This window comes from Bombina bombina, chromosome 2 (assembly GCF_027579735.1).
Source record: "Bombina bombina isolate aBomBom1 chromosome 2, aBomBom1.pri, whole genome shotgun sequence".
NCBI lineage: Eukaryota > Metazoa > Chordata > Amphibia > Anura > Bombinatoridae > Bombina > Bombina bombina.
In genome coordinates, this window is record NC_069500.1 from 900,070,292 (window position 1) to 900,083,656 (window position 13,365).

Below are 13,365 nucleotides of genomic sequence, written 5' to 3' on the forward strand. Positions count from 1 at the left end.
AGATCCTCAATCCTCTGGGGATATATTTGACCTCTATATATTTTTCCAGAGCCGTGAGGTCCCACCAGTGTCTATGTTCTTTGTTTAGCTCCTCTTCTAATAAATAGAAAAGGTCCCTCATGGGTTTAATTTCATTGCTTTCAGAAATAATGTCCGAAATATTGTTATCCCTAGAAAGATTAAAACTTAGTCTTTTGGAACTACGTTCTTCTTTGGATTGCATTTTGTGTTTTAATTGAGAACTAGGATAAGTGTAAAAAAAGCACAAATGAGATGCTGAGCGTGTAAGAATATATTGTATTGACACTGGTGTGTATTATTAGTGACCAGAATATCGAGTGTATGAGGAATCGGTGAAAAAATCTAAGTGTGAGCAATGAGAAGGGAAAATGGTGGTCAGATGTGCAATCAACTAGTGAAAGAATGTTGTGCTAGTGATGAGTCCCCGGTGTGTGCTAATGGGTGAAGTGAGAAAATAATATCTGAGTGATTGTTAGTCAGGAATTAGAAATGAAATACAATCTGTTAATATCCTATTGTTGAGATGAGATATCAATATAAATAAAATCAGATGCCTCAATGTATATATTATATATTTTCTGATTGTGTAGGTGTATAGTATATACTAAACAAAATCCGTCTCTAAAGCGACATGGAAATACTAGTCTGGCCGCAAAACAATAAACTAATATAATGATATTGTTTTTTCAAAAAGTCAAAAACTTCAAAATTGCTAAAAGCAGGCTCTGATTGTGATTGATAATAAATGCAGTCTATCGTTTGAATAGTTAAAAAGAAAAATAGGAATTGTGTGTAGACTTGAAAATCTAAATGCATTTCTTACACAAACTAAATATCAGTGATCTGTGTGTATAAAATTCAGATCGGCATTATTAGCACATATCTGCATAAATTTAACATATATAAACATATATCAACAGTTAAATACGATCCTAAAAAAAGTGGTTAGTGATCAGAAAAAAATTAATAATCAGATAAAACAAATAAAAACATATAATTATGATGCAGTGCAAATATAGATCGGTGTGTTGATTTGTGAATGAGTCAATTTAGAAAAGTCTGATGATTAGCTGCAAGACCCCAAAGGTACCAATAAGCAAAAGTCAAACAAGGAACCCCGAGGGGAACCGAGAAAGGGGTGCGCTAAATATTGGAAAAAACGTCTGTGCACAAACCATACGATATACGTGTAGATGGACAAAGGTGTAAAACAAATTTGAAGCGGCAGCTCCTCTGGTCCTCGGAGTGGAGATTCTGGAAATTTGAGATAAAAAAGAAGGCACCACATAGCGTAATACTGATGGATCAGATTCAAAGAAGATAAGATCAAAAAAGGCTTACAGGAAAGTTATGCACCGTACTGTGACCGGTGCTTTCAAGAGGACTAACACTCTCAGTGGTTAGCACACTGGTGAGTTGCTGATATGCTGCGTCTGGTCCAAGGCAGGTAAATCTCTGCGTGGCTTGGTTACAGGTGAGAGTGCATCTGTGGAGAGTTGTATTGTAGGCTGCGGTAAAATTCAGGATCAAACACCTTTTCAGGATCAAACACCTTTCAGAGTTGATCAATAAAAGAGAAAGACAACTTCCGTGGAATAGAATAATATCTTTAATCCATAAAATTACAATTATACCAACTAATTCAATCTTCCACACAAATCACTAAAACAAGCCTTCAGCTCAAATGGGAGGCCGACCTCAATACGGAAATTGATATTTCCGACTGGAATAACTTAATATATAATGCAAGTAAAGGCCTGTTGAGTGCTGACATGCAGGAAAATTGCCTTAAAACAATTTTCAGATGGTATCTCACTCTAATTATCACCTCTCATTCCATTAAACGGGGGTCCAAGCACTGTTACAGGGGTTGTGAAGTTGAAGGTACATACAAACACATGTGGTGGGACTGCTCTTACTCTAAAATAATCTGGAATAAATTATCACTCCTTTTAAGTAGGATACTAGATAGCGCCATTCAGTTGTCAATGAACCAAGCCCTATTGAATGTATGCTTAAGGCAGTTTAATAAAGACATTAATCAATTTATCAAAATTTTATGTACAGCTACACGTATATGTATAGCCCGTCACTGGAAGGAGGGGGCTTCCCCCTGCGATTAAATTTTACATAAAATTAGGCACATATACAATATGTCCGCACAGGCAGCAATATTACAAGACACTCAGGAAGCTTTTCACAAAGTCTGGTTTTATTGGATCACACATGACTCCATATAATACTGTTTGAATTGTCAATATACCCAATACAGCAGAGATCTTATATGCCTTTATACATCCGTTGGTTAATCATAATATTATCCTTATTGATGAAAATTCCACTGGGTGTGTCATGGTCGGAAGGCACTATTTTCTTACTCTTCTTCATCTTCCCCTCTTATCTTCTTCTCTTCCCCCTTTGATTTTCCCAACTTTTCTCTGTACTCCCTTTGTATTCAAGATCTTCATAAATGTTTTGGTTAAGATGGGAATGAGGGGGTGTCCTTACCCCACTCAGGTCCCCCAGACAAACTGACAGACAAGATGCATGATAGCTGTTGTTTAAGGAGTAATCGACCAAGTAATTCCATCTATATAGCGATACAAATGTAAATGTTTTAAATGCTTTTAGGAAATCTTAGTTACTGTCTACTAATATTGGTCTCATTGATCTATCTGTCATTAAGTGGCTATGTCTTCTGTGAAGGTCTTGTTTATTCTATTGTGTTGTTTAAATATCAATAAAAAATTATTTCAAATAAAGGAACCTTCATTCGGACTTAGGACGTAGGAAGAAGAGGATGGATCCGCGCCGGAGGTCTTCAAGATGGAGCCGCTCGTCATCGGATGAAGATAGAAGATGCCGCTTGGATGAAGATGGTTGCCGGTCCGGATCTCCTCTTCTGCCCGGATAGGATGAAGACTTTGGAGCCTCTTCTGGACTTCTACTTGCCGCTTGATAGAAGACTTCAGCCGGATGATGGATCTCCAGCCCCCGCTTGGGCTTGGATGAAGATTTCGGAGCCTGGACGGATCTGTGATACCCGGTGTGGTGAAGATAAGGTAGGAAGATCTTCAGGGGCTTAGTGTTAGGTTTATTTAAGGGGGGTTTGGGTTAGATTAGGGGTATGTGGGTGGTGGGTTGTAATGTTGGGGAGGGGTATTGTGTTTATTTTTACAGGCAAAAGAGCTGAATTCTTTGGGGCATGCCCCGGAAAAGGCCCTTTTAAGGGCTGGTAAGGTAAAAGAGCTTTTCTATTTTAATTTTAGAATAGGGTAGGCATTTTTTTATTTTGGGGGGCTTTGCTATTTTATTAGGGGGCTTAGAGTAGGTGTAATTAGCTTAAAATTGTTGTAATATTTTTATTATGTTTGTAATTAATTTTTTTATTTTTTGTAACTTAGCTTTTTTTATTTTTTGTACTTTAGTTAGTTTATTTAATTGTATTTATTTGAAGGTATTTCATGTAATTAATTTATTGATAGTGTAGTGTTAGATTTAATTGTAGGTATTTTATTTAATGAATTTATTGATAGTGTAGTGTTAGGTTTAATTGTAACTTAGGTTAGGATTCATTTTACAGGTAATTTTGTAATTATTTTAACTAGGTAGCTATTAAATAGTTCTTAACTAATTAATAGCTATTGTACCTGGTTAAAATAAATACAAAGTTGCCTGTAAAATAAATATAAATGCTAAAATAGCTACAATATAATTATAATTTATATTGTAGCTATATTAGGGTTTATTTTACAGGTAAGTATTTGGCTTTAAATAGGAATAATTTATTTAATAAGAGTTAATTTATTTTGTTAGATTTAAATTATATTTAACTTAGGGGGGTGTTAGTGTTAGGGTTAGACTTAGCTTTAGGGGTTAATACATTTATTATAGTAGCGGTGAGGTCCGGTCGGCAGATTAGGGGTTAATACTTGAAGTTAGGTGTCGGCAATGTTAGGGAGGGCAGATTAGGGGTTAATACTATTTATTATAGGGTTATTGAGGCGGGAGTGAGGCGGATTAGGGGTTAATAACTTTATTATAGTAGCGGTGAGGTCCAGTCGGCAGATTAGGGGTTAATAATTGTAGGTAAGGTAGCAGCGACGTTGGTGGCGGCAGATTAGGGGTTAATAAATATAATATAGGGGTCGGCGGTGTTAGGGGCAGCAGATTAGGGGTACATAGGGATAACGTAGGTTGCGGCGGTGTGCGGTCGGCAGATTAGGGGTTACATTTTTTTTATTAGAGTGGCGACAATGTGGGGGGACCTCGGTTTAGGGGTACATAGGTAGTTTATGGGTGTTAGTGTACTTTAGAGCACAGTAGTTAAGAGCTTTATGAACCGGCGTTAGCCCAGAAAGCTCTTAACTCCTGACTTTTTTCTGCGGCTGGAGTTTTGTCGTTAGATTTCTAACGCTCACTTCAGCCAAGACTCTAAATACCGGTGTTAGAAAGATCCCATTGAAAAGATAGGATACGCAAATGGCGTAAGGGGATCAGCGGTATGGAAAAGTCACGGCTGGAAAGTGAGCGTTAGACCCTTTCCTGACTGACTCTAAATACCAGCGGGCGGCCAAAACCAGCGTTAGGAGCCTCTAACGCTAGTTTTGACGGCTAATGCCAAACTCTAAATCTAGCCTTAAGTTAATCCTATTTAAAACTAAATACTTACCTTCAAAATAAACCCTAATATAGCTACAATATAAATAATAATTATATTGTAGCTATCTTAGGATTTATTTTTATTTTACAGGTAACTTTCAATTTATTTTAACTAGGTACAATAGCTATTAAATAGTTATTAACTATTTAATAGCTACCTAGCTAAAATAAAGAGAAATTTACCTATAAAATAAAAACTAACCTAAGTTACAATTACACCTAACACTACACTATACTTAAATAAATTATTCCTATTTAAAACTAAATACTTACCTGTAAAATAAACCCTAAGATAGCTACAATGTAATTAATAATTACATTGTGGCTATTTTAGGATTTATTTTTATTTTACAGGTAACTTGGTATTTATTTTAGCTAGTTAGAATAGTTATTTAATAGTTATTAACTATTTAATAACTACCTAGCTAAAAGAAATACAAAATTACCTGTAAAATAAATCCTAACACTACACTATCATTAAATTAATTAAATAAATTAACTACAAATAACTACAATTAAATACAATTACATAAACTTACTAAACTTACTTATTAAGGTAGGAAAAATCTGATTGACTGATTGAATCAGCCAATCAGATTGAGCTTGCATTCTATTGGCTGATCGGAACAGCCAATAGAATGCGAGCTCAATCTGATTGGCTGATTGGATCAGCCAATCGGATTGAACTTCAATCTGATTGGCTGATTCAATCAGATTTTTCATACCTAGAATCCTATCAGCCAATCGGAATTGAAGGGACGCCATCTTGGATGACGTCCCTTAAAGGAGCCTTCATTCGTCGTTAGTCCGTCAGGGAAGAAGGATGTTCCGTGTTGGCGGGATGAAGATGGATCCTGAAGAAAGAAGATTGAAGACCCCGCTTGGAAGATGACATCGCCCGGATGGAAGACTTCTTCAGCGTCGCTTGGAAGATGACATCGCCCGGATGGAAGACTTCTTCAGCGCCCCTTGGAGGATCACTTCTGCCGCTCCGGATCTCCTCTTCGGTTCCATCGGTGTGTCGGCTGGCTGAAGACAACTCAAGGTAGGATGATCTTCAGGGGGGTAGTGTTAGGTTTATTTAAGGGGGGTTTGGGTTAGATTAGGGGTATGTGGGTGGTGGGTTTTAATGTTGGGGGGGGTTGTATTTTTCTTTTACAGGCAAAAGAGCTGAATTATTTGGGGCATGCCCTGCAAAAGGCCCTTTTAAGGGCTGGTAAGGTAAAAGAGCTTTGAACCTTTTAAATTTAGAATAGGGTAGGGAATTTTTTTATTTTGGGGGGCTTTGTTATTTTATTAGGGGGCTTAGATTAGTGAAATTAGCTTAAAATTGTTGTAATATTTTTTAAATGTTTGTAACTTATTTTTTTTATTTTTTGTATCTTAGCTTTTTTTATTTTTTGTACTTTAGTTAGTTTATGTAATTGTATTTAATTGTAGTTATTTGTAGTTAATTTATTTAATTAATTTAATGATAGTATAGTGTTAGGTTTAATTGTAACTTAGGTTAGGATTTATTTTACAGGTAATTTTGTATTTCTTTTAGCTAGGTAGTTATTAAATAGTTAATAACTATTTAATAACTATTCTAACTAGCTAAAATAAATACCAAGTTACCTGTAAAATAAATATAAATCCTAAAATAGCTACAATGTAATTATTAATTACATTGTAGCTATCTTAGGGTCTATTTTACAGGTAAGTATTTAGTTTTAAATAGGATTCATTTATTTAATGATAGTGTAGTGTTAGGTGTAATTGTAACTTAGGTTAGGATTTATTTTACAGGTAAATTTCTCTTTATTTTAGCTAGGTAAGCTATTAAATAGTTAATAACTATTTAATAGCTATTGTACCTAGTTAAAATAAATTGAAATTTGCCTGTAAAATAAATATAAATCCTAAGATAGCTACAATATAATTATTATTTATATTGTAGCTATATTAGGGTTTATTTTAAAGGTAAGTATTTAGTTTTAAATAGGATTAATTTAGTTAATAATAGAAATATTATTTAGATTTATTTAATTAATATTTAAGTTGGGGGGTGTTAGGTTTAGTGTTAGACTTAGGTTTAGGGGTTAATAATTTTATTACAGTGGCGGCGGTGTAGGGGGGGCAGGATAAGGGTTAATAAATGTATTATAGGTGTAGGGGGGGAAGATTAGGGGTTAATAAGTTTAATATAGGTTGCAGCGGGGTCCGGGAGCAGCGGTTTAGGGGTTAAACTATTTATTTAGCTGCGGCGAGGTCCGGGATCAGCAGGATAGGGGTTAATAACTTTATTATAGAGAGCGGCGGTATGGGGGGGCAGGATAGGGGTTAATAGGTATCATGTTAGTGGCGGCGGGGTCTGGGAGCGGCGGTTTAGGGGTTAATACATATATTATAGTTGCGGAGGGGTCAGGGAGCGGCGGTTTAGGGGTTAACATGTTTATTATAGTGGCGGTGGGCTCCGGGAGCGGCGGTTTAGAGGGGAATACATTTATTTAGTTGCAGCAGTGTTTGGGGTGGCAGATTAGGGGTGTTTAGACTCGGGGTACATGTTAGGGTGTTAGGTGTAGACAGCTCCCATAGGAATCAATGGGATGTCTGGCAGCAGCGAACATGAACTTTTGCTATGGTCAGACTCCCATTGATTCCTATGGGATCCGCCGCCTCCAGGGCGGCGGATTCAAAACCAGGTACGCTGGGCCGGAAAAGTGCCAAGCATACCTGCTAGTTTTTTGATAACTAGCAAAAGTAGTCAGATTGTGCCGCACTTGTGTGCGGAACATCTGGAGTGACGTAAGAATCGATCTTTGATAACTAAGGCGAATCAGCCTCGCCACAAATACGCTGCGGAATTCCAGCGTATTTGAGGTTGACAGCTTGATAACGACCCCCCTCAGACTGGACTGGGTACACATCACATGACCCTGCAACATGCTCAGTCCTGGGTTCTCACTGGCATTCACAGGGAACTGTGCTGTCCCTAGAGTCACAGGCAGTTAGCCTCAGACAGGTCTGGGTGCAAGGCCCATAGGGAAAATTACAAAACAAATGGCCTGTCTGAGGCTAACAAACAGGCCATTTTGTTTACTTTTGCAAGTACAGTTAAAGCCACTACAGAAATGTGCTAGTGTTGTGTTTAAGTGTGAGCAGGAGTTATTTGAGAGGTAGAGCAGATGAGTGGATGAGGAAGCTGTGTGCAAGGGAGAGAGGAACTTAAATGCCTAACAGCTATCCCCCCCCCAAGGACCCCAAGCCTAACACCCCCTTAGTTACAAAAAAAAATAGCATTACAAAATATAATCTTTAGGAAAGTGTTTTTAAGGGCAATCACTTAATGATTGATGATCACTTAAGGGCAATGCCCTACAGAATTACTTAAGGGCAATTACTTAAGGGCAATGCCCTACAGTGTTTTCTAGAATAGGATTTTTTTTTTAAATAGCAAAATAGACCAATCACTGATGACCTTTTCAGGGCATCTTTTTTAGAAAAGTTTTTTTTTTTTTGGGGGGGGGGGGGTACAGGCAAAAGAGCTGATCCTTTTAGCGCAATACCCTACAAAATGCCCTTCTTAGTGCAACTTTTTTATGATAGGATTTTTTTCTAGAAAGAAATCTTAATCACTGATGCACACTACACTAGATCTACACTACATCTGTGAAGTAGAACATTAATATTAGTCAGTGTCATTCTATGCTTTTTTGCTGGAAACAGGAGTTCTGTGCTATAATTGTAGAATTTGTTGTAATTTAATATAGTTGTTGTAATGGATATAATTAATTAGCTAACAGATTTTATGTTCTAAAGAAGTTTAATTTGCTGATGTTTTTGGTCCCATATTCTCAGACAGCCTGACATTGATAAAAAACCTCAGAATGTTAGTAGAACAAAACCCAGCTATGAAAACCTGTTCAACAAATTAGTAGAACACTACTCAGCTATGAAAACCTGTTCAACAATCTCCTGTGTATGGTAAACGTCCAAAACAACTCAGAACAGAGATAAACCTGGTTTTGCAGTTAATCTTCTTTCTGGCACATGTGTTTTAATGACAAGCATAATAAAATTTACTGTGCTGGTCAGAATGTGAAACAGAAAAGGCAAAGAATGATGAATCACACTCTTGTGATTGCCAAGACGATTTGCCAGAATATTATGACCATTTGGATAGGTTTTAACTGTGATCCTTTGTTAAAGTAAAATTATTATTTTTTTATTTTTATGTTCTTTGGTATCTGATTACAGATTGGCTCAGAGTTTGCAAGAAGGGGAAACTAAATCCCTACATTGTTACTGCTTTTATAAATAGAAATGTTTAAGACATAAATGTCAGTCACAGTTTGGGACCTCAAATGTCAGTCTATCCTACAGAAATGTGATATGCTTAGAGTGATATGGCTGCATCTCACTGATGAGGCCCACAGAAGGCTGAAACGATCATCTGGGGTTGTCATGTTCCATGTTTGGGGGAGGATTGCCTGGTATTTCGGAGCTGACCTTACTAGATGGGATCAGACTGATATACTTCAGGAAAGTTATCCTCTGTGTAAAGCACAATTGGGCTAAAAGAGGCTGCTCCTAGGTGGTAACACACTACTGAGCTGATGTTCATTCCTGGTAGAGTGCTTCTGTTTCTGTATGCATTAGTATTATTCACCCTTTCTCCAAAACAACCACCCCAACACAACTGGTGCTACCGCCTGATCTACTGTAGCGTAGCAGAGTGTGGTCCTGCTACTTTGCTTAGGTTTATAGTCAGCTGCAGAAGCAACAGGCATTCATTTGTCATTGCTTACTTTGTGATGGAGATGCTATGTTGCCATTGGCGCTGAATTAAACCAACAAGCTTGTTATAACTATAAGTAGAGTTGTGAGAACACTGTCCGCCATTCTACAAAAGAGAATGGGTTATGGCTTCTATTTGGCTGTACTACCTGTTGTGTCACAAAAAATAAATGCCTAGGGGTTTGGGTTGAAAAAAGTCCAAAGGCTTGATGAGGCTGGTGTAGAGAGTGGGTAAGCGGGAATGGGGTTACATCTACTTGATAGACAAATATTTAAAGTCCTGGACTGGGACAAACACTTCAGAGATTAAATAATAAGCAAGTATGATATCAAAAGGATATAGTAAGTAAAAGTCCAAAATACAAAGTCCGCTGTGTAATGTGGTTCTCCCAAAAAAAGAAAAAAAAATACAATATAGTGTAATAACGCCTTCAATTCAACAGCAGAAGCACTTCAAAAAGCTAAATTTGTACTCACATTTTTTGTAGAAAAATATGCTCTATTTTTCAAAGGGTATCATATGATTCTTTGGTCAATACACTGACTGCTTCTGAATCTAAACAAATGCAGCCGATTTAATAAATATAAATATTAAAAATACAAACAACAAAGTAAAAATAAATCAAATACTGTATTGTGTGGGACTATAGAGTCACATATTGGTAAATTAAATCTAATCTCAACAACCCACTGTTCATCTGCAACTGCTGAAGTAAATCACTTCTATTGGGTGCTTGCTAGGTCAGTCCGAGTATGTCAAGTGATCACAGCTACCCCCTTTCTTTAGTGTTACAACAGTTCCTTATGCAAACTGTACTGAAAGAACTTTGAAAGACCCACTAACTGTTTTTAAAGGTTCTTACATTAGGAGGTGATTGCTTGGAGTGCAATAATGTTAAAAGTTGGAAATTTCTTCCTCACCTTAAATTGGAGACACATTTTCTACGTTTCTATGTACTCTCCCTCACCTGGGCTTAGTTTTTATGTACTTCCAAGTTCTTAGCTACAAGAAGAGAATAGATGAAAAATATAGACAACTAAAACTCTTGGATCATGAAAAGAATCAATAATAAATGGTCTTCTGTGGTGTTCACTTTAAAGTATACTTGTTGTTCTTGGGTATATTTTAAAGCAGAAATGAAGGTGTGTAATACTTTAGGTATGTTTTGTTTGCATTTTTATGTTATTCTTTGTATGTCCAGTTTTCTCATCACTATTGATACTATTGTTCTCATAGATTTTTGCATCATTTATATAACATAAAAAATAGGAGGTAATCCACCAAAAACTCCAACATAAGTATCCGGTATCTCAGTCAACTCCTATCCCAAAGAGTTGAAGTTGTCTCATTCAGCAGTAGTAACAGCAGAAATTGTTAAAGGGACAGTCAACACCAGAATTTTTGTTGTTAAAAAGGTAGATAATCCCTTTATTACCTATTCCCCAATTTTGCATAACCAACAAAGTTATAATAATAAGTTTTACCTCTGTAATTACCTTGTATCTAAGCCTCTGCAGTTCTTTTGACAGACTTGCATTTTTAGCCAATCAGTGCTGACTCCTAGGAGCTTCACGTGCCTGAACTCAATGTAATCTATATGAAACACATGAACTAACGCCCTATAGTGGTGAAAAACTGTCAAAATGCTTTCAGATTAGAGGCAGTATTCAAGGTCTAAGAAATTAGCACATAAACCGCCTAGATTTAGCTTTCAACTAAGAATACCAAGAGAACAAAGCAAAATTGGTAATAAAAGCAAATTGAAAAGTTGTTTAAAATTACATGCCCTATTTAAATCATGAAAGTTTGTTTTTGACTTTACTGTCCCTTTAAAGTAAATCAGTAAGAATAATAACTCTGTAAAATGTACTATTCATTACAGTTAATTAAAACAGTCCAGCAATAACAAAGACTCAAAAATCTGGTACATTACTGCCATATGAGGTGTTTTGCATAGCACCTTTTCAGAGAAGAAATCCATTTAACTTCTGACTCTTGCTGTCTGATCATGCTTACAGTATATGGGTAGGAGGTTAGAATAAAATAGCTATTTTATGGAGAATGTGATTTGTATGAGTAGAATGAAGATAATAACTTTACTGATAATGAAGAGAGCCCTCCAAAATCCTTTCATGATTAACATAGAGCATGCAATTTTAAGCAACTTTCTAACTTACTCCTATTATCAATTTTCTTTGTTCTTTGCTACATTTAGCCACCAATCAGCAAGCGCTACCCAGGTTCTGAACCAAAAATGGGCCGACTCCTAAGCTTAGATTCCTGCTTTTCAAATAAAGACAGCAAGAGAATGAATAAATATTGATAATAGGAGTAAAATAGAAAGTTGCTGACAATTGCCTGCTCTATTTGAATCATGAAAGAAAATAAAATTTTGGTTTAGTATCCCTTTAAGCTTTTAACTCCTTCTGCAAATTCTGGCACTTGTGTTAGTGTTTATTGCAATATATTAAATGGTTTATTTTTTAAATACAAATGGCTATACATTAATAAAGTTAAAAGACTTGAACATTTGTGTCTTGTTGAAGTATGTCTTGGTTGAAAACCTGATGTATGCATTGTTGCAGAAAACAATATGGGCTTGCCATTTTTAAAAAACACAAGGGCCCCTATTTAAGAAAGTCTGGCGGACCTGATCCGACAGGGCGGATCCGGTCCGCCAGACCTCGCTGAATACGGCGAGCAATACGCTCGCCGTATTCAGCATTGCACCAGCAGCTCACAAGAGTTGCTGGTGCAATGCCGCCCCCTGCAGACTCGCGGCCAATGGGCCGCCAGCAGAGGGGTGTCAATCAACCCGATCGTACTCGATCGGGTTGATTTCCAGCGATGTCTGTCCGCCTGCTCTGAGCAGGCGGACAGGTTATGGAGCAGCGGTCTTTGTGACCGCTGCTTCATAACTGCTGTTTCTGGCGAGCCTGCATTCGGAGCTTGATAGATAGGCCCAAGGTCTTGAATTGGTATTTAGAAACCAAGCTAGTGTCTTGGCTACTCACACGTATCACACAGCAAAAGTTCTTTATTTCCTTCTGGAAAAATTCCATTTTAGATATGGGGCAAACAAAGCCAAGACAGAATCCATACCTATGAATTGCAGGTCTTATGGATTTGTTAAATTTCTTTTTGAATAAGCATGAAAATATATGTATTGGTGTATATGGATGCATATTATAGCAAAATGCATGTACACTCATATGGTAGATCTAGCTGTATATTTATTTAATTAGAATAAAACAACATGTGGTAAGTCATTTTCAAGCTGTTGTAAAGAAAAAGCAGTGTGTTAAAATATGTACATTGTAGAATAAGAACATTCAGTTTCATTAAGTAAAGGAAAAAATAAAATAATGTAACTATCTCAATGCCTCCTGAGATAATTGACCTCATGCATTCTGGTTGAAGTAAATATAAGGCAATTGTAATTCAAAACTAGTTGGTAGATTAAAAAAATTATGAGTTTACAGGTATAAAACCCTTTATCCAAACTGCTTGGGACCAGCAAAGGTTTGGATTTCAGAAAAGTTTGGATTTCGGAATATTTGCATCTGTAAAATGGGACCATTTGGAGGGGGGATGGAACCAAGTATAAACAATATGTTATGTAATTTAGGCAATATTTACATGTCATTATACATGCAACCTAAATGTAGTTTTATATTATTTGTATTGCTTTTGTGACATAGTACCCTCATAAAGATAGTACAGTACTGTAATCAGTAATGTAATATTTGTTGTTTTAAATAAATAGACTATTATTTGCATTTTAGAACACAAAGATCAAACCAAAGACACAGGCAGAAAAATTGTGACTTACAGGCAAGGAAAAAAAGTAATTTTTTATATTTTTTTTTAATTTTTTTTTATTAAAACGTTTTGAATTTAGT